General features: G+C 37.8%; 1 pseudogene; it reads left to right on the top strand.

Moving 5' to 3' along the window:
* The first annotated feature begins 3,524 nt into the window (after nt 1–3,524).
* Nucleotides 3,525–22,306, top strand: part of LOC123055944 (very-long-chain aldehyde decarbonylase GL1-6-like) — a 64,264-nt pseudogene continuing 45,482 nt past the window's right edge.

Genomic DNA, 22,306 nt, shown 5'->3' with positions numbered 1-22,306 from the left:
GGATCTAGTTTCAAAGATTTCGTCATGAAGAATTTTTATGTGAAAACGATTTTTGCATCGGACCGACGGTTTGAACTACAAAACATTTTGAATTTCCGAAATAAAAAGAATCTATGATGACATCAACTTTTTGTCTTCTAACACATGCATGTAATTAGAGGAAGAAATGCACGTGAAAAGTGATTCATACTAATGCAATTATGCATGTAATTAGGGAGAAAGGAGGTGTATGGTAATTTTAGCTATGTGGCACACATGTGCCAAATATCGCAATCCTTTTTCTAATACGGCCGGCCGGCGAAGAGCGCAGGGCTGCTTGCTAGGCGCGTCCTTTAAATCACACCACAAATGACAAAACGGCGCGTTAAGGCGCGCGTTTATTCTGGTGTAGAGGAGCGGAGGGCGTGTCGTTTTTGCACCGGTAACCATTGATTATGAACGCAACGCGTAATGAATGGCCCGTACAGGAAATGGCTGGAACGGGTGGCACACAACGTTGTACTACCTGATAGGCACGTACTACAACATGTTTGTCGGGGACTGGAGCCAGGGAAATGCGCCGATTCGTACCGATGGAAGAAAAATTCGTGGACGCCGGCTGCAAAGCTCATCCTGTGAGTACCCCTGCCCAGATTCGTCCACGTGTCCCCAACTTACATCCGACCGCCGCCGTTCGTTCCGATCCGTTCGCTCCTTCCGTCGGCTTGGGAGCGCTCGCTCGGCTCCAAACACGTGCGATCCCGGCTCCCTCACGAGGCAAGGCCGGCTGAGACGGAGGCCCACATAGTCGGCCCTTTTGTCTCGCAGTCGCCCCGTTCCAAGCCTCCGCGTCTTTCGTCCGCCGCCGCCGCCGCCGACGGTGGCGGCGAATCCCCCGTCGTACGGCGCTGGTCTCCTCGTCTACTTCGCAACTGCTTCCTTGGCCGAATCCCCCAAACCTGCCGCAATCGCCTCCACCTCCCCCTAGTCCGCCATGACGGAGGGCACGGTGTGCCCAATCTAAGGTGATCCCGTCTCCGGCGCCGGCCTCTCACTCCCCCACGCGCACCTCCATCTCGCCCAGTTCAGAACTGGTGACCCCCTCCCTTGCAAGTCTGAAAGTTTGTGTTTCCTTTAGGCTGTTAGCATGCAATTAGCTCCTTCAGGTAAGAGGTTTGATTTGCTTATTGTACACGACCACATGTTAATCACATATTTTGATTGAACTGGGACGAACGAAGTGCAACCTAGCAAGCTCGTACTTGATCGGATCGTTTGATTCGCTCAGTCGAGCTACAAAATCAATTGCATCACTAGTTTCAGAGTAAAGAAAGTGTAGTTTCAGACTGAAGGGTGTTTATCTTACAGGAGGACGAACTGTACATTATTTTGCTATACGTCTGACAACTATCTGACCAAACTCACATGCTAATAATTCAATGCGATTTGTGCATGTCTTTGCAGTCGTGAAAGAGAAGTTTTCAAATTGGCAAGGATTCCCCCCGTCCAACTAGCTACTCACTCCGCAAACTAATATAAGAGCGTTTAGAATATTAAAATAGTGATCTAAACGCTCTTATATTAGTTTACAGAGGGAGTAAGATGATAGAAAAGGGAACAAAGAGCAAACAGGAGGTCACCTACTCATGCAGCAGTCATGCTTCGCCATCATTCTACTGGACGAAGACCCTGAAGTACACCGCTGGAACAAGACAACTGACGCCATGGAAACAACATCAATAATTCCTGATGAGTAGACTTAAAAGTAGGATTTTGAGATGTTAGAATAAATCCGAGACATACCGTCGATCATTCGAGAATCAAGCAATCACACGAGGCACGACACCGAGATTTTTTAACGAGATTCACCGATATGGCTACATCCCGGGGCCTGACTACGGGCGCTCCTCCGGCCACCCGGGCGCCGGCAAACGCCGCCGGCTCCCCCTTGCACGCCTGTGCTATTATGTTGGCATAGGTTACATCGTGTGTCTACCCCCGCTATATATGAGAGGCCTAGGATATAAGTGTCCTACCAGGACACGACTCCACATCCTATGTAAACACAATACAACTCATAGTCCAACTGTAACCTACCTTGTATAGAATATTTGACACAACTCCAACATGAGATATTACAAATCTGGAGTAGACTTCGTGTAAATCGTGTACTAGTATATAGCTGATTGCTCTCCCTAACAATTTCCAACTATAATGTACAGTTGTACACTGTATCTTTTTTCATCTATGATATATATGAATGAGGTGCTCGGCCTCGAAGATTTAAATCAGAGGTCTGAAAATCTGAAACTTTCGCACGTGCTCGGCCTCGAACATTTAACACTTAACACATTCTGTCACATAATCAATGCAATCTCGCAGAAATTCAGAAATGATGAAAAACCGTACTCAGTGTAGTACAAAATTATACCAAAACATTCTAAATGAAGACAGAATTCAGTCTACTACAGTGCATCAATTATAATTCATAGATACACCAAATGGCATAAAAAAAAATTGTACTCCTTATAGGGTGCCCGTAATACTAATCATCAAAAGGTAACTTTCTAGCAGCAAGGACAATGTGGCATCCTGCTCAACCCCAAGTAAAAGACTTGTAAATCCGCCTTGGATAGAAGGAGCAGACATGGTTGAAGGTTGCCCATACACATCATTTGCAAAGGTTAGCATTGTGGCATTAGCGTATCCGCCTTGGATCAACGGTGCAGCCATGATCGAAGATCGCCCATAGACATCATTTGAAAATTTTGGCATGGTATTAGTAATGTCAATACTACCAGCATTCACATCCTGTATCATACAATATGAAATTGTTCATAAAACATGCAAGTCAAATATGAAAAGGGGATACTGACTCTGAGTCAAATGGCCTACCATCATTTCCTTCGGATCAATGCCGCCATCCCTATTTTGTACTACATTTTTTCGATCTTCTCCTAGAGTCAGACATATGAATTGAAAGAAAACTAAAAGGATTAACTATAGAAGTATAGAATGGAAAAAGGCTTGCTAGAATGGGTAGGATCGGTACCTTTCTTTTTAGCACTTTTATTTTTCTTCCCTTTCTTTTTTTCGAGGGACATGGTTGCCCGTTTACGCTTTGCGCCTTTCACCACCTGAGGAACTCTGGATGATATTGTACCATTTATTGTGTTTGTAGCACACTCAGCCGAAACTAGCGGAACCTCGCTGGATTTTTCCTCCTTCTTGCTAAGAGTGTTATCTGCTTCCAAGTCTAACTTATCTATAGCTTTCTTGAAATCATCAAGAAGTTGTTTTGACCGAGTACACTTCAATGCAACTGATGTAGCCTTCCTTGAGATACGTGCAGCTTGTGTTTTCAAACTTTCCTCCTCGGATCCTTCTTTTTCAACATAAAATCCTCTTTTCGCATATTTTGTCCATCTTCCTAGCGGCTCGTGGACTCGTGGTACTCCACTAGTATAAATCCAAAGATGTGCCATTGCAACTTTGTAACTGGCTGCATGTGCGAAGTCTAGCTAACAGGGTATCGAACGAACGAGATGGCCTCCAAGCCAGGCCCTCTCACCCGGTGGCCATGGCACGGCCTCGGAAACTACAAGGTATGCATGCATATATGTGCACTAACCTGACTATCATCAGCCATATGCAATTATGTACCGTATGCAAGAACTTAATCAGCTCTGTTTTTGCCTTTTTGGTGGCTACACATGCATGCGTCAAGTATGGGCTGGTTGCTCCGTGGGCGGCGTACAGTGCGTACAGGTTCGTGGCGGCCAAGGCGAGAGGCGAGGAAGGGGACCTGCTCAGCCTCTTCGTGCGGTGCCGACGATGCTCCTCCGGCTGCTCCACACCCAGCTCTGGATCTCCGTCTCCCGCCACCAGACCGCCAGCAGCAAGCATAGGATCGTCGGCAAGAGCATCGACTTCGATCAGGTCGACAGGGAGAGGAACTGGTCAGACATCTTTTCATCTTTTATTGATTTATATTATAGGAACAAACTTGCTGCAGTCAATTTCCTCACGTAGACGTAGGGACGTATGGCTCTTGCATGCATGCATGCAGGGACGACCAGATCATCCTGACGGCGCTGCTGTTCTACGTGCTCAACTCGGTGCTGCCGATGAGGCAGGGCCTCCCGTGGTGGAACTCCGGAGGCCTCGTCCTCAGCGTGCTCCTCCACCTCGGCCCCGTTAAGTTCCTCTACTACTGGTTCCACTTCCACCCCGCGCTGCACCACCACTATCTCTACTCCCGGTACCACTCCCACCACCACGCCTCCGTCGTCAGCGAGCCCGTCACCTCCGTCACTATCTCTACTCGCCATGGAGAACGCCTACCTCCTCTACATCGACTTCATGAACTGCCTGGGACACTGCAACTTCGAGCTCGTGCCCGAGCGCCTCTTCCACCTATTTCCCCCTCTCAAGTTCCTCGTGTAAACCCATCGTAAGTTTTTTTTTTAGAAAAGGAGGAGGACCCCCGGCCTCTGCATCTGGACGATGCATGCGGCCACTTTATTAATTATTCTCACAAGACCTTACAAAGTGATACAACAGTAAGACTAAAGTAACCGTCTAAGCAACAACTATCGCTACTCCTATCTAGTTGATGAAGGGGCGCTGATAGCCTGGGCCTAATACCAAACAGACATTGCAGCCAAACCTAAACATCTAAGACCTAAGGTCCCAACCAGGACGCCTGCCGGGTATGGGGCACCTACCAGTCCAGCGCACTCCTCAACCATGACGCCTGCCGGGTATGAGGCTGCGGCAGCCACCTGCCACCAATCTTTCTTCAGAGTTGTACTGTTGCATCGTAAGTCACACCCCATCATAAGTGAACGGATCCCGATGCATGTTGCGGTTTTCGTTGGAGGATTCGGCCAATGGATTTTTGAGTGTGTGGTCATGCCAGGTTCCACTCGCTGCACCACACGCAGTTCAGGACAAACTACTCGTTGTTCGTGCCCTTCTACGACTGGGAGTGGCTATAGATCAATCGACTGACAGAAGAAAGAGGTCAGTCGATTGGTACAACTCTGAGCAATGCTGCAACGCAGAAGAAAATTGACTGACCCAACTTTCTGGTCAGTCGATTTTAGTTTCTGTTGCTGTTTGAGTTTAGCCCAACCGAAAACAACAGGCTGAGGCCTTTCTGTTTCCGTCTTTTGTGTTTAGCCTTGAAAAAGAAAACGGTCTGAACCCGGTAAGCTAAAGATCCTTTCTGTTTCTGTCCTCTGTTCTTAGCCCAGAAAAAGAAAACGGGCCTGAACCCGGTAAGCTAAATAAGTGACGCCTCGCTAGGTCTTCCTCCTTGCGACTCACCTTTCTTCCTCGACTCCCACACAGCCGCCATGGGAGGGGAACCATACCTCAGATCTTGTGTTGTCTTCTGTTACTTTTGTTGAAGTTGTCCAGACAATTCTTCCTCTAAACATACTTCTCCCCCAATCCCCAGGGTTTCTTTGTCAGATCTGAAGCAAAAATGGATGATCCTCAAATTGAAAGACAGATCTCAGATCTGTCAGCAGGAAGAACAAAACGAAGCAGAAAAAAACCTGGTGATAAAAGTGCTTCTGGTCAGGCAAAGGTATGTGACCACCTCCATTTCGTATGCAGTAATTGATTTATTGTGTTGAATTTTTCTGCAATGACCTGCAAACAAATACAGAGATCATAAGAAGTCAGAGATGATCACGTGTAACAAAAACAAAAATCAGATGCATCATGAAGCTAAAAAAGGGGAGATGATTTACAGCAGTACTGAAAGTAAATTTGCAATTTCAGGTACCTAAAATTGCACATTATTCTCAGCAGCAAGAATACATGGAGATTGCAGATAGAAGTCATGACAACAAGGTAAAAGGCACAAAAAATTTATAACACTGCTATTAATGAATTTTTGTCAAACAATTTGCATACAAAAATTGCAGGAGAACAAAAATTTCATATATGATTTATATTTGCATAGTGACAGAACTTAATTTGCAGTTGCATTTCAAAAAGCATCATCACACTTCAAAGTTACTCATGCTTTGAAATTACAAAATGCAGATAATTTCGTCAGTTCTCAAACATTGAGTTCACTTGCATTTTCAGGAATCTAAAATTGCAAATCATTCTGAACAGCAAGAATACATGGAGATTGCAGATAGAAGTCATGACAACAAGGTAAAAGGCACAAAAAATTTATAACACTGCTATTAATGAATGTTTGTCAAACAATTTGCATACAAAAATTGCAGGTGAACAAAAATTTCATACATGATTTATATTTGCATAGTGACAGAACTGAATTTGCAGTTGCATTTCAAAAAGCATCATCACACTTCAAAGTTACTCATGCTTTGAAATTACAAAATGCAGATAATTTCGTCAGTTCTCAAACTTTGAGTTAACTTGCATTTTCAGGAATCTAAAATTGCACATCATTCTGAACAGCAAGAGTATTTATCACACTTTTATTCAAGAATGTTGTTAAACAAATTGGATACCAAAAATGCAGGTGCTCAAAAATTTGAAACAGGGCAACATACAAATGCGGGAAAATATACAATCATTCAATGAGATTTCTGAGGTTAGTTTGTGATGATATAATTCTCTGTTTTATAAGAGAACGAACTAACATGTGGTTAGTTTCTGACAGGATACAGTTTTGGGTCGAAACTTTGCTCAACAACATGAACTACACCACATTCCCAGAACGAAAGATTTATTTCAACAGGTGCGCTTTGACAGTACCACGAAGCATATAAATCCAAAAGCATTTCATTCAAAAGTTTACAGATACATTTAGATTCTTTTGACAAAACTACAAGAAAAGCAACTTTCATACAAAAAACATCAGTACCATTTGACAAGATTCTTTTGTTTCTTGCAAGAATCAGATTTGTTCATTCTAGAAAAACAAAAAATGTATACAAGCAATATCATGCTAGAACCACCAGGAGCAGGACAGTCTTACACGGAGCTAATGCAACAAATGACAGTATTGAGTCATCTACAAACTGACAACATGGCAATACCTATAACAAGTTTCACATCATTCTTGACTGCTGGCATAAGTTCTGAGGTATGTTGTATTACTGCAATCAAAAATTTAAAAATTCTTAAAATTAACTTACATACAGTAGTCAAGCATCTGACACAAAAAAAAAACTTAAGTTTTAGCATCAAGCAGCAGGACCAAGTGCAAGCAACAATGGGCAACAACTTAATGATTGGTTACCTTTAGACAAAGAGCATGAAGATGACGATGAAGGTAACAATAATGAAGAAGCAAATGTCAGTGAAACTGAATCTGATGGTGAGCATGAAGATGATGATGAAGGTTACAATCAAGGTGAAGTAAATCGCAGTGAGTCTGAATCTGATGGTGAGCATGAATTTGACTGCAACAACGATGAGAATGGAAGTTATGCAAATGAAGATTACGCAGAGTGCAATAGTGATCAAAATGAAACTGATGCAGAGGAACAATACCTGGATCAAAATACATTATCGCCTGATTAATTGCTTGATGAACAGCAGCATTCAGAACTGCAGCAGTTGGAACAAAGTTGGAATCATGACTATTCGGTGCTTGAGGGACAAATGATGACAACTGATCAACAAGTAAGAACAGCGAGCTCTGAACCACCTTTGCAAGGCCCTGATTATGCAGAAACCACTGATACAGATGGCTCTAGTGGAAGCGATGATTCAGAGTTTGAAAAAGAACAGCAAGAAAATGATGAACAAGAAATAGAAAATTATGATCTGGATGGCAGTGGTGGTTATGCATAGTCAAATGAACATGGTCAGAATGGAAGTACTAGTGCATCAGGCATGGAAAAAATGGCAGGAAGTAATAAGGAGCAGAACATAGTTGAAGACAAATTATCTCAGGAAGACATAGAATATGTCCTTGAGAATGACAGCATAGAACAGGCAATAAAATTGAGCCAAGAAGATGAAAAAAGGCACATGCCAGCCCTTGGAATGACATTTGAAAGTGATGCTCATGCACACCGATTCTATAATGAATATTCAGCTATTGCTGGGTTTTCAATTCAGAAAGCTGCAAACTATCACTGCCAGAAGAAAGATGCACACAACAACAAAATGACGAGGTTCACTATGAAGTGTAACAGATCTGGTAAACCTAGGATAAGGACAAAACCAACAGCTGCATGAGCAAAAAGGAGAAAGTATAAGAGTGATAAAAATGCACCAACAGAGCTAGAGAAACAACATACAGAAGAAACTACACAATCAAAACAGGTTGTCAAGCTCAGATGGTTGTTACCTGGAAATTCGATACAACACAGTGGGTGGTCACAAGGCTTATCATTGAACACAATCATGACCTGCATCCACCAGGGGAAGTCAGGTTCCACAGGTCACATAAATATATCATTGATCAAGAGAAGGACTTGATCAGAACATGCAAACGAGTGAACATACCAACAGGAAGGTTATGGCGATAATGGCGTTCTTTCGAGGAAGAGGTCTTTCTTCACTGCCATATACAGCAAAGAAGATTAGCAACATGGGCACGAAAATGAGAAGAGATAACGGAATGAATGACATGATGCAAGTGGTCTCATTTTTTGAACAGAAAAAGTCAGAAGATCCTCTATTCTTCTACTCATTCAAAACAGATCCAGCTAAGAACGTCATGCATATATTTTGGGCAGACGGCACTGGTATAAGGAACTATCAACAATATGGTGATCTCCTAAGTTTTGACACAACTTACAAAACAAATAAGTATAACCTGAAGTTTGCTCCATTTGTGGGTGTAAATGGACACGGAGACAACTGCCTCTTTGCATGTGGTTTTATACAAGATGAGAAGAAAGAAACTTTTGAGTGGTTGTACAAAACTTTTCTGAAGTGCATGGGAGGAAAAGCTCCAAAATCTGTGATAACAGATCAAGATGCAGCTATGAAAAAGGCAGTTCCTAAGTGTTTTCCTAGTTGCACGCACAGGAACTGTTTGTTTCACATTCTAACAAAAGCGCAGAACAAAGCTAGGAGAACATTTGCAAGGAATGAGCATTTCAATGCTCAGTTTCACGACATAATCCTAAACTCACAAACAGTTGAGGAGTTCGAGCACCTCTGGCCCCAGATGATACAGCAACACAATGTTCAACATATCAAGTACTTTGGGATTATGTGGAAAAACAGAAAGAGATTTGTACCTGCGTACTTCAAGAATGACTTTTTCCCGTTCATCCAGTCAACAGCAAGAAGTGAAGGTACAAATGCTGTATTCAAAGCAAATGTAGGGTCAAGTCATAGTGTGATTGCTTTCATGACAGAGTTTGACAGGATATCACAGAGCATTGAAGAAAAAAAGAAAAGAAAATGATTCAATAACAAGGAGAACTTCTCCAACAATGTGGAGTGACAGGGCATTGGAAAAGCAAGCATCGAAACTATACAACAGGGGCATATTCTACAAATTTCAGCAAGAGTTGATGAATTCAACAAAGTTTCATATGATGGATATAGAAAAGAACCAAAAGTATGAGGTGTACAAGTCACCGACTCAAGAACTGTTTGACTATAACCCAAGAACATTCATAGTGGTTGTTGACACACATTCTGAAACTATTTCATGTGTATGTGGGAAATTTGAGAAGGACGGTATTCTGTGTTGTCATGCACTCAAAGTCATACAAGCATTGAACATTGATGAGTTACCAGAAAAGTACTTCATTGATAGATGGAGACCTAAGGAAAAAAGAGCATTTCAAGCTAATGAAGAAGATGCAAACCTTGAAGATTTGGATGAGCAAATGGCATTCTTCTCATTTTCAAGAAGACTAGTTCAGCTAGCTTCCGAGGCATCAAAAAATCCTGCAAGGAGGAAAGTGTTAAATGAGCAGATATGGGATTTGGAGAAGTTAATTTTAGACATATCTTGCATGCCAGATTTGGAGCAATCAAAATGTTCACCTTCAGATTTGAGTGGTGTCACAGGGGGGGTCTTGAGTTCAGACAACAGGTGTGAGAACACTCTAAATGATCCAATATACACCAAACCAAAAGGGAGAATGAAGAAAACAGCGAGGCAGAAAACTATAGTAGAAGAAATCATATCAAGGTCTAAAGTGACTTGTTCGGGGTGCAACAAACAAGGACACAACATTACAGGGTGCAAGGAAATAGCACAAGAATCGCCAGAAAAACCTAAAAAACCAGGTAAAAAATGAACATTGATTCAATTAGTTATTGCAATTTATATGACCAATTTAGTGTTCATTTTAATTCTGAAGTTTTGAATCTTCAGCCAGCAGAAAGAATGCAAAGCAAAGTAGAGAGAAGACAGCAAAACAAAAATAGATGAAAAAGGTTAGAAGAAAATGAAACAAACATCATTTCAGAAACTTCTTCCGAAAAAAGAAATGTCTTTTCATTATTACTGATTGTATACTCTTTTTTTGTTCATTGAATAAATGCAAGGGCAACTACATATTCATGCGATGAGGAAAGGAAAAGAAGGAAAGGGAAGCTCATAGCGTGAAGAAGCATGATTGCAAAGCAAAAAGGGAAAGAATAGGGAAAAGAACACAAACAACAGAAGCAACTGTTATTGTGCCCAAAAATTTGCATCATTCTTGTAAGAAATGATGGTTCTGTAATTTAAGTACTGCCAAGTGATTTATACTATTTTTATTTGTTTACTGAATTATAGCTTACTAAATTCTGGAATACAAAAGGAATAATTATAAATGGATATGAGATGACATATGAAAACAGAATGTAGAAAACAAGAAAGATGATATGAATTCAGAAGTGCAAAAAAGAAAAGAGCATAAAAACCTACAAACATAGATTTATGAATTCAGAAATGCACAAAACAAAAAGTTGATACCGATGAACAACAATAACATAAACTAGTATTTAATAATATTGACAATATAGTACGGACATCACAAAGCAAACTCCGAAAAACGATGATAGCACCTTTCCAGACCTAGATGCTAAAGTTGACTAACTGAAAACAAGTCACATATATGGAAGACAAAAGCAACCTAAAAACTAGAGTCAACTAAATTTGGAGAAGCGTGCATGCAAACTTCCACTAGAACTAACACTAATGCATGCATCCACTAAAACTAAATGTGCATTCAAGCAGCAGCGACACTTGCACCAGCACCACCTCCAGCAGCACCATCCCCTCCTGATCCACCAGAAAAACCAGCACCAGAGCAACCATAATCAGGCTTGGAAAGATCAAATTCATCTTCTACTTCATCAACATCTTCATATTGACCTGCTTCAGGTGCAATGATGATGTTCCTCTGAAAGTAGCCATCCCAATCAGGAACGCACTGCTCAATCCTAGAAACTCGACGAACACTCATCAGAGCTTCAGGACCACACCGAATGTCATTACCAGCTGCAAGCAGCACATCAAAAGGATCCTTGAAAGCAACTAGCACTGTGTCTTTCACGTAGTGGTCAGCAACAGTGAAATTCCTATGACCCACCATATCAAAAAGAGCATGACCAACGCAGAAACCAGCAGAGTGAGTGTTGCTGGTTACTACGCAGTACACTACTCTGTCAGTGTCTCCAAACGGAATATTGAGCTGAGCCCTTGTGACAGCAGAAATCTTCATTGTATTGCGAGTGAGATCCTTTAAATTTGAAATTGCATTCAAAATATAAGGGACGTGAAATAAACATTGCATTGCAATGGAAAAATGAACAACTACTGAATTAAATCACAGATTGATATGAAACACAAAAGTCAGGCAACAAAAAAGACAACACTTTACTGTAGAAAAATATAGTACTGAAATTTAAAAATGAAGCAGGACCAGCAAGTTTCATGATTACAGGCTGCTATGAGAAAAGCATCGTACAAACAGAGTGGACATTAAAAGTTGGATTATCATCAAGACGAATAAGTGTACTTGTAGAAAAATACCTTTGAGACAACCATCTTTATTGAAGCAGAAGAATCCTTAGCTTCAAATTTGCGCTTGGAAACACGTGATCCACCTGGCACCGGGACCTAAAAAGAAAGCAGTTAAACTACAAGTAAATGCAAAACACCACCCCTAGAACAGAGACAAATTAAATTTTTCGCATAGGATCTAAAATATGCATACTCATAAAACTTAGCTTGCACATGCAGTTCAGTAGCAACACAAAAACAACCATACTACATTTTGCATTTTCTGGAAACTAAATTTGCAAACCAATTTTCAGATAGATGTTTGGCTTTTGCAGATGTAGTTTGTACAGCAAACATAAAAAGACCTATCCTACAAAGCATGAAAACACAGATGCAGTCTTGGAAATCCTAAGAAGTTGCCAAAACGTAAAACTTGTATACCCAAATTCAGAAAACTAAAAAGTATATAAAAGTCATAGAGAGGCTAAAATTTCATTGACAGAACACTAAAAAATTGCAGTAGTTGTATAGGAGCGACACATAGTACAAATTTTGGTAGGTACAATATAACTCAGAACTCACCCAGAAGAAATTCATTTAATTTGCGAAAACCCGCTTGCGATCTAAATTTGCACATTCAAGTATCTAAAAATGCATTTGTTGTTCAAATAGCAACGTTATTACTGAATTTATGGGTAGATAGAAAATGTAGTTGCACTACTTATTGAGGAGCAAAAATCAATAAAAGAAGCGAAACATTAGACATAAAACAATATCAACCTCACTAAAAAACATTGAAAATGAGTTAAAACATTTTTTGGAGCAAGAAAAATATTATGATTATGTACCTCTTTCTTGGATCCACCAGCAACATTCTTAGAGGCACTGACACCCTTCTTGGAGATATGTTCATGAGCCACCTAATGAATGGAACCAAAATATGTAAGAGGACAAATCAACAACTCATAAAAAAGCAAAATTTTAATGACAACTAAAAATGCATACACTACAACAAAGATTTTCATTGTTAATTTTATCTTCAGAAAAAAAGAAAGTTGCAATGCACCTTATTACTAGGTTATCTTGACTTTTTCAATAGTGCAAAAAACTTATTATACTACAAGATAGAATAGAAAACCCGGCTGAATGCAGAAAATTAAAACAGGCATACGTTAACTATATTTGCATCTTCACAAAACTGAAATTGCAGTTGCTGATGATGAGCAAAAATATAATACAAGAGATTCTTTCCTTGTAAACCTAACACCAAGTGAGAAAATATAACTTGCAACTTTAATTTGAACTAAAGTTTCAAAAACATGGAGCATCTTAACTTGTTTGTAGTGCAAAAAATGTTATTAGAATACAAGATAGAAGAGAAAACCACCCCGATTGCATAGAATTAAAACAGATATACAAGCAAAGGAATTTTGCATCTTGACAAAACTAAAAATGCAGTTGCTGTTGAGGAGCAAGATATAATATGACCTTTTCCTTACTGGCATCAGCAACATTCCTACCCTTCTTGGAAGCATCCTCTCGACCCATCTAAAATGAATGAAAAATTATATGAGGAGAATTTAACAACTCGGATAAACAGAAATTCAATAAAAAGTTTAACTGGACGCACTACAAGTCAAACTTGCACACTAATTCCCACTAAAAAAAATCTCAAGTTGCACTATTTCTTACAAGTATGTTATCTTGTTTGAAGATAAATGAAACCCTAAAATTGCACTATCAGATAAATTGCAAAAAAAAAAATCAAAGAGATGCATAATTGTGGTGCTATCTTTGAACAATGAAATTGAAAAATGAACCGAAAGAGGTAGAAGGTAACAATTGATAAAAAATTAATTGCAACCTAACACCAAAAGAGATAAGTATTGAAGCTTTCAACATCAAAGAAAACATGCATTCCTATCAAACTAAAAACTTCTGTAAAAACATGTATGTGCAAACAGTACTGCAAGCATACCTTTTTCTCCTGCAACTTCAACCGACTTCAAGGCCTTGCAGCAATGATTCTAAAGAAAATGAAAAAGATAGATGAGAATAAAGCAAAAAAGAAAGATGAAGTACACGAACTGACGGAACACAGCATATACAAAAAGCCCTACCTTCAAAATAACGGATCCTGAGAGGAAGGGAAAGCAATTTCGCAGCGACACAAAGCACAAGAGCATATAAGATGGCGTTTATATAGGGGATGGCAATATGAGAGTACAGACTGAGGACAAGAAGGCCGTAGAGGAATAGTGGTAATGGGGGAGTGGGGTAGTGGGTGCAGTTGCTAGTCGGTTCCTTGGTGAACATGGAAGAAGTGGGTTAAGTGGGTTGCTAGATGAGTAGGTTGCATGCAACACACATGGCATTTCAGAAAAAAAAGAACACAAAAATGATTTGTCTGACAAGGAAAGAAAATCTAGAACAAACTAGCACGGTGTTGCGTTGTTAAGTTGCATCCTAGTACACACAGTGCACTTTCACACTGGAGTGGTGAGTTGTGACGGAGATATGAGGTGTCAACGTGTCAACTAGCATTAAACACACATGGCAATCAAAAAGAGGCAAACAAACATAACAATTCCTTGACGCAAAGAAAGATAGAACTCATACTAAAATAAAAAAACGCTTGTTTGTACTTACAAATTTTCTAAAAAAGAATAACTAGTGATAAAAGCAAAAAAATTATATAAAAAAAGAAAACTGTATGTAGGATCCCAAGACAGTTACTGTTGTTTGTTCAATATGATAATCAAACAACGTAACCATTGAAAGACGAAAAAAGAATAGGGTTGAACAACAAGAATTTATTACGCTAAGAAAAAAGAAAATCAATAAGAAATCTTCAAAAATGAATTTTACATCCAAGCATCTTAGAAAAAAAACATCTGGACAAATGACATGCACACATATGAAACAACATCCTGTGCTTTAGAAAGCACACCACAAAAATCAACTTGTACATTACAGATTACATTTCGAATAAGTCCTAAGAAAAATCATATTCAACTTCATCATATTTATTACATGATTGCAACTACAAAGTAGCAAAATGCCTATGGATCTTGCAACACCATTTTGTTTGCTGTAGGAACGCCTGACTCTAAGCAAACTCCACCACACCTGCAACCTTCATTAAAGCTTCTTCTGCATTACAAACCTGAATGATTGAGAAAAAAATCCAATGAACAATCAAAAAATCAATAGAAATGCAGAATAACTAAACTAGGATTGAACAACATAATCATTATAAAAAAGATAAGAAAAAACTTACACACAAAGGTTCTAGAACTCAAGAACCAACTTCTTATGGTCATTCAGGATATTGTGGTCAGTGAACATCATTTCATTCGCCATTCTGATTCGGATGTTCGCAATATCTTCGTCCTTCATAACATCATGCATCAGCACCCTAGGCTTCCAATGCTTCAGAAAGAGTGCCGTATATATGCCACAGTCAAGCCTACAAAAAATAAAAACCAATTGGAACAAAAGAAAATTAGACAACAAATGCATAAATTTGCTATGAGCAGCATGTGAAAAAAGTTAAGCGCCATGACCAGAATTCATATGCAAAAGAACAAAAGAAAAAACAACTTACTCATTGCTTTGTTTAGGAACATCAATAAAGTGTGTGGTCCAATTTCTCCAGTTGAGATTTCTTGAGCTCGCATACATGTCCCAAACTCTTTTGAAATTTGGTATCTGGAGGAAGTACACAGAGAGCAGAGACAAGTCATACAACTAACACAAAAATTGAGTGTGGGTAAAAAAATGACAACAACATCAAGTTATATGAACAAAAAAACATAGGGAATACAGCTAAATTTACCAGAATATTCAACACATGCTGGTGAAAATCACTGTCTCCATCAAATGCTGAGTCTAGAATTACAAACATTTCATGTTTGAACAAGACAACAAATTTGAACCAATGCTTGCGTTGGAAAGTGAACCTACAAAAAAGCCAAAAATACATAACACTCATCAAAGATGGATAAAAAAATGCACTATAGAAGAATGTGCAAACCAACTAACCTAACATGCTGAAAATAGTAGAAAATTCAGCATTCAGTTAGTCATTTAGCAGATGGTCACTACTCTAGGAAAAAATACAAAATTAAAGATGAATGACTGTAACAAAAAGGGACTACTTGCACAATTTTGGTAAAAAATAAAATACACAGAAGATAAAACACTTTCATTCTCATGTGACTAAAAAAGTTGCACAGTTTATGAACAGCAAAAGAATCATCAAAACTATTTAAAAAATGTTTGGTTCCCTAAAAAACTATCCCAAAAATAAAAAAAGAGTTAGAATTAAAAATGCACACATTTTTACTGTATTTATCTCATCACATGAATGGATTAGTCTAGCACCGTTTGCTAGCTGGAAGCATCTCTGAACCATGCTGGACTTCTGATCATACAATTCCTGAGTTTCATATGAGTCCATCAAAAGTAGATGTTCCTGTTGTAGACAAAAGACTTAGAAAATTTTCACAAGCTAAAAAAAATAGAAAATGAATGTTAAAATAAAGAGATGGAAAAAATGTAGTTGAACTCACAGAAATAAGGTGAAAAAATGGTGAACTTTCGAGTCCTTCTGCTTGGTATCTGGTGACAACTTGCGGCACCAAGCATTAATAGTATACGTGTCAACAAGTCCCTTTGTTGCAAAAGAAGTCCCAAAAGAAAAGTATGTCACTGTAACTTTGCCATAGTCAATGCACGTTTTGCTACAAAACAAAAAAGACAAGAATAGATTGAAACTACATGAAAAACATTAACTTGAAAGTATACTAAAGACACAATGAAAAAGAACGTGCATTAATGAAGGAGCACTTACTATTTGTAATTTTCATCAAGCGAGAGAGTAACAATAGCATCATGTAATTGAATCATTCTCGTGGTAACAGGGTATCTCAATGATTTTTGATTGACATAAGGAGAAGCATTGTATTTGCTAGGGTTAAGAATCCTCTTTGGTCCATATCTACTGACCTGTCTTCCAGATTTACTAGCAGACTGACTATTGATTTTCTCATTATAAATCATATCAGAAGAAGGTATGAAGTTGTTCAATCTGTCATCTTTCATAACTTCATATAAGATCTCAACCTCAGGAGACTTCGCAGGGCTAGACTGTCCCCCAGAATCTAAGTCAATCTGACGTAAAAGAAAAAGAGAGGAAACAATAACAAGAAATCACTACAGATAGTATGTACATAAAATTGAACAAACATACAAAGGGTTGCTAAAAATAAAAAAGAAGTGAGATTAAAAATAACAAACCTTAGTGACAGGAACAACAGGCCGAGAAGTTTCACCTAAAAACTCAGTGCAAATTGCAAAATTCTGACGGGCCCACTGCCTTGGTGTGCCATCAGACTTCTACAAAAAAGATATTAATTAAAAACAAATAAATCAAAATAACTAAAGAAAATAAACAAAGTGATGTGCAAAAATTTAATTTGCTAAAAGGTGAGTACACGAATCGCAGAAATACCTAAGTGAATGAACTATTTGTCACAGGACTGGACGCGGGAGTAAAAGGGATTATTTGTATGTGAATAGGAGTTTGATATTGGGAACCCTGTTTCAACACATGAAAAAGAAAAAAGATTACATTGAATACAACAAATATTAAATAATATATCAAATTGGAAACATTACACAAAGGAGATATGAAAAAAAGACTTGCATCATGAAAGTCTGTGTGCAGGAGCGATGTGTGCGGCAGTGCATAGATGAACGAAAAATCAAGAAAAACAGAATATAAAAGACAAAGATACTTCATGACCCAGTTCAAAATGTCCTTGATTAGATGCCATGATTTGATCGTTAAATGTTTTTTGAGATGAGTTGTGAAAGCATTCACCTGCCAAAAAAATTCATCACATTACAAATCATTGCAGAAATATATCTTCATAAAAATTCAAAAAACAGAAACACAGCCCCAAAAGCAAATACCATTCATTGGAGATTTCAACCTCAGCTTGTCAGGGAAAAAAGATTTCTTCTTCACAGTCATGACCTTGTTCAGAGTGGTCTATGTAGAAGTTGCTTTTGAATTAGTTCAAACTGGAGGATCTGTATTCACAAGATACTTGAAGCTCATGCTTTTTCCCTTGTCAAAAGATTCGCTGATCGGGGTGGACTTTGGTGGAATAAGCTTTTTCATAAGTTCAGAAACAGACTCGAGTTGCTTCTCAACTTGACCAAAATCAAGCTTCCTTCCTTCCTCCTAGATGCAGTAAAATAACTTGTCAAAATCAGCTTGCATAAAATCAACCTATTAAAGTTCAATAAAGAGAATTCATAACTAAACCTGAATGCTGAAAATACTAAAATTGCACATACATCAAACTAAAACTTGCACACATTTTGTTACATCAAAACTCATATAAACTTGCTGTTTTTCTTAATTTAGTTTTTACTTTAAGTGTGACACTAGGGGAAGATGCATGCAGGAAGCAAAATGTGTCAAAAATTAACACACAATGTTTACTTGAACAACAGCAAACAAGCATGAAAGCTCAAAGATACCAAATCAACCTAGTAAAGTTTGATAAAGAGAATTTAAAACTAAACCTGAATGCTGAAAATACTAAAATTGCACAACCATCAAACTAAACTTGCACACATTTTATTACATCAAAAATTCATAAAAACTTGGTGTTTTTCATAATTTAAAGGCAAAAAGCTAAAGTACAACCACTAGAAGCAAAACTTGCACGACAAAGTTAAAATGTACAAATATATACCTGCACTAGTTGTACTGCTAGTTGTTAAACTACAAGCAAGTGCAAAACACCTCCCTAACTGCAGAATTTGAGTATTCCACATAATATCTACATTGGCCTACTCAGATAACTAAGCTTGTAGTCCTCAAATTCAATTTATATCTCTAACTAAAATTCAATAAATAACTCACAATTAGAATTTTATCTACACGATCAGGCCATTGCATCTTATGAGGTCATGGATTGACACAGAAAGTATCTTGTCCATTGACTAGAGAAATAGCTTTCCTTTTGCTACCTGAACCTGAACCTAATTACAAATAAAAAAAAGAGAAGGAAAAACCAGTAAGTAAATATTTCTGATTCAAGCAAAAATTGGTCGAAATGAAGATGGTGAAATTCTACAGAAAACAAAACCACACCTGCAGTATCATGGATATCCACATTTGCATTGGAAACATTTGGAGAACGTTGAACAAGAGGAGATACATTAGAATTGGAAGAACGATCATTGCATCCTGAATACAAAAAAAAGAAGTATCAAATTAGGAAAAAATAGAGTAAAAAAATACATTTTCATTAAATGAATCTGAAAAGCTTAAAAATTCAAGTACTCGCTACGTAGAACATTACCGTGGCTTCTGAGCACAGATTTATCACTGCCTGCCATGCTACTGCTTATATTTCTTCTTGAATTCATGTCAGACTGATTTGGCTCGTCATCTGAAGCACTAGCTAATACAATGCAATTCAACGAATCTAGCAGCATATTTTGAGCTCCTTCAATGGACTTTTCATCAGCAGTTTGACGAAAACGCCTAGCTAGCAAAGATAACTGGTCTTTCACCTGATCATAAAATGAACAAAACACTATGAAAACATTGAATTCACTTGCATAAAACAAGAGAAAAGCAAAAAAGAAATGATAAAAAACTTGAAAATTTGTGAGAAGAGCAAGGATATGTACCGAGGAAGGTAGTAAACCACCAACAATTTTGTCAAGTGCAGATCTAAACTTCACAGATTCATGTGTAGAATCTTGATGGAAATGACAACAACCAATGCATCCCATGGAATAGACTGTTTGAGATATCAACTTCACCCGTTAACAAATACATAATTTAAAAAATCAGTGCTCCTCAGAAAAAACATTAGAAACAAACTTAATAACAGATAAAAAATTAAATAAAAAGAAATGGAAAACTTACAGGACGTAAGCCATATTCCATTGGTCCTTTGCAATCCAGGTTTGCAAACTCTTTCACTAGCGAATTTTTCCATGCCTTTACTCTTGGAATTCCAGGAGGCACTCGGTGTAACCCAAAATCCAGAAAATCTAAGTAGTAGCACTACATAGAAAGAAGCAGGACATTAAGAAATAAAACTTCAAACTCTCAAAACACGAAAAACACCTCCTAATAAAAAGGAACAACAACATAAAAAATAACTTACACAAAGCCCATAAATGCAGCCACCAAGAGTTGTTAAACCATCCTCTTTTGCAGATTTCTTTGGCTCTTTTTGATATTTCCTTATGTATGATATAAGCCAATCAAAACAAACTTTGATAAATCATAGTTTGTAACTTGAGTTGGATCAATAAGAATCCCTAGATATTTTGTGCTGGGGTAGATATTTGAGTTGGGGCACAAAACAGTTGCAAAGGCAACTAGGAGAAAACATCTCAGAAAATCAATATCAGAAATGTCATGCTTGAGCATTCTCATCCCAAACCACTTGATAGAAGGCAATGTAGGTTCACCAATAATATCGAGGAAAGCTGCTTTAGTCACCTCACTGTCAAATAAAACTGAGGTGCCACCTAATGGAAGACCAAGGAGTAGATGAAATGATCCAGGGCTCATTGGAATCACTTTGTTGTCAAGAACTATGTCACCAGTAGGTGGATTTACTTTCCCTGCTATCCATTGGGCAAAACCTCTTGGTACAGAATTGCACTCAAAATCAAGAATAAAAGAGCAACCATAAGTTTTAATGACATCTAATCTTGATGGTGGAATTTTCTTGAGCAGATCACTGAAATATCCATGATTACACCTGCTCGTTGCCTTCTTTGGAGGAAGCGGGGCACGCTGACCAATAAAAAAAGAAAAAAAACTCAAAAACAACAACTAAAAACATAGCATGAATATGAAACTAAAAATCATACATTAAAACGGCATAATTGGGACACTGATGAACTTAATTCGACTCTAATGAAAAAAATTCACAAACATTTGCAACACTTTCAAAATACATTTAGTGTCAGGTCTCTTGATCAAGCTTGTAGATATCTAAACAGTTAATTACTAAAATTCAAATACTGAAATTATCAAAATTTTGCATTCATGTAACTAAAACTTGCACCTATTATGCAAACACCAAATATTAACATTTATAAGGAATATAGATCAATAAATTTAGATTATTTGCATAAAGGCAAACACCACCTACACTATACAAATTCGATCTCCATGAACCTAAATTTACATCACACAAATAAAACAATTGCACATGAGAAACAAATAACAAGAAAAAAAAAGTTGTGAATACACAAAATCACATGACAAAAATAAGTTAAACTATAAGTAATGAATTGCAAACTATCTAACTCAATTCACACACAGAAAACTATAAAAATGGTTTATACTAATAATACTAAAGTTGCACACAATTCATAAAGGGGAAAAAACATTCATATCAAACTTACATATATTGAACAAAAGTGTAACCCTAAAAAGTTTAAAAAGCTAATTCCTAAAATTCAAATACTGAAAAATGTAAAAATTGCGCATTCATGATAGTAAAGTTGCACTTAATATGCAATGGCAAAAAGAGATACTAAAACTGGCAGTTCACAAACTTAAACTGTGAGAATGAAAAATTCAACTGCAAACATGCTCATGTCAATCTTCAGTTCACAAACCTAAAGTTTAGAATCCGGATCGAAATACTCATACATAAAGTACTAAAAATGGCATAATGAAGAGGTAAAGAATGACAGTAAATATGAATAAATCAGTATATATATTCATATAAAAATGGAGGAATCAATTGCTATGGGAAATACTTACGTAGGGACCTTTACAAGAATTGGCATTGTAATTTGATGAGTAAAACTATTACAAATCACAAAAGCAAAAAGTACTAGTAAGTTATGGAAACACAAAAGAAAAATCAAAAAGTACTAAAAAATACTGAGTTTATCTCAGAAATATGAAATTTCTGCATATTCAAAGTTGCCAAAATCTATATACACATAAAAAAAGAAACTCAAATTGATAAGAAGGAAATTACCAAATTCCGCAAGTTGTTCAGAAATTTTTTGACATCAAACTGTGGGTCTCCACCACCTACCTGGAAACCAATAGAATAGTTATTTGGTTATGCCACTTTGAAAACATAAACTAAATGATCTAGTCAAAAACATAAACATTTAGAAAAATGAGATCATACATCAAGAAACTGAGTTTGTCCTTCTTCAAACTGGCTTTGCGAAGCAAAGGTTTCATCTAGATCATCGTCGCGGTACATCCCTTCACTGTCTTCCAAATCATTAGTGTCACTAGCCATTTTCTGCCTACACAAAAAATAAACCATTGGCTTATAAAATATTGTAACAACTAAATGATCTCAAACAACAAGCATACAAGGAAAAAACAGGTAGTTA

The sequence above is a fragment of the Triticum aestivum genome, chromosome 2D (assembly GCF_018294505.1).
Source record: "Triticum aestivum cultivar Chinese Spring chromosome 2D, IWGSC CS RefSeq v2.1, whole genome shotgun sequence".
Taxonomy (NCBI): Eukaryota; Viridiplantae; Streptophyta; class Magnoliopsida; order Poales; family Poaceae; genus Triticum; species Triticum aestivum.
This window is presented reverse-complemented; position numbering and strand designations above follow the sequence as displayed.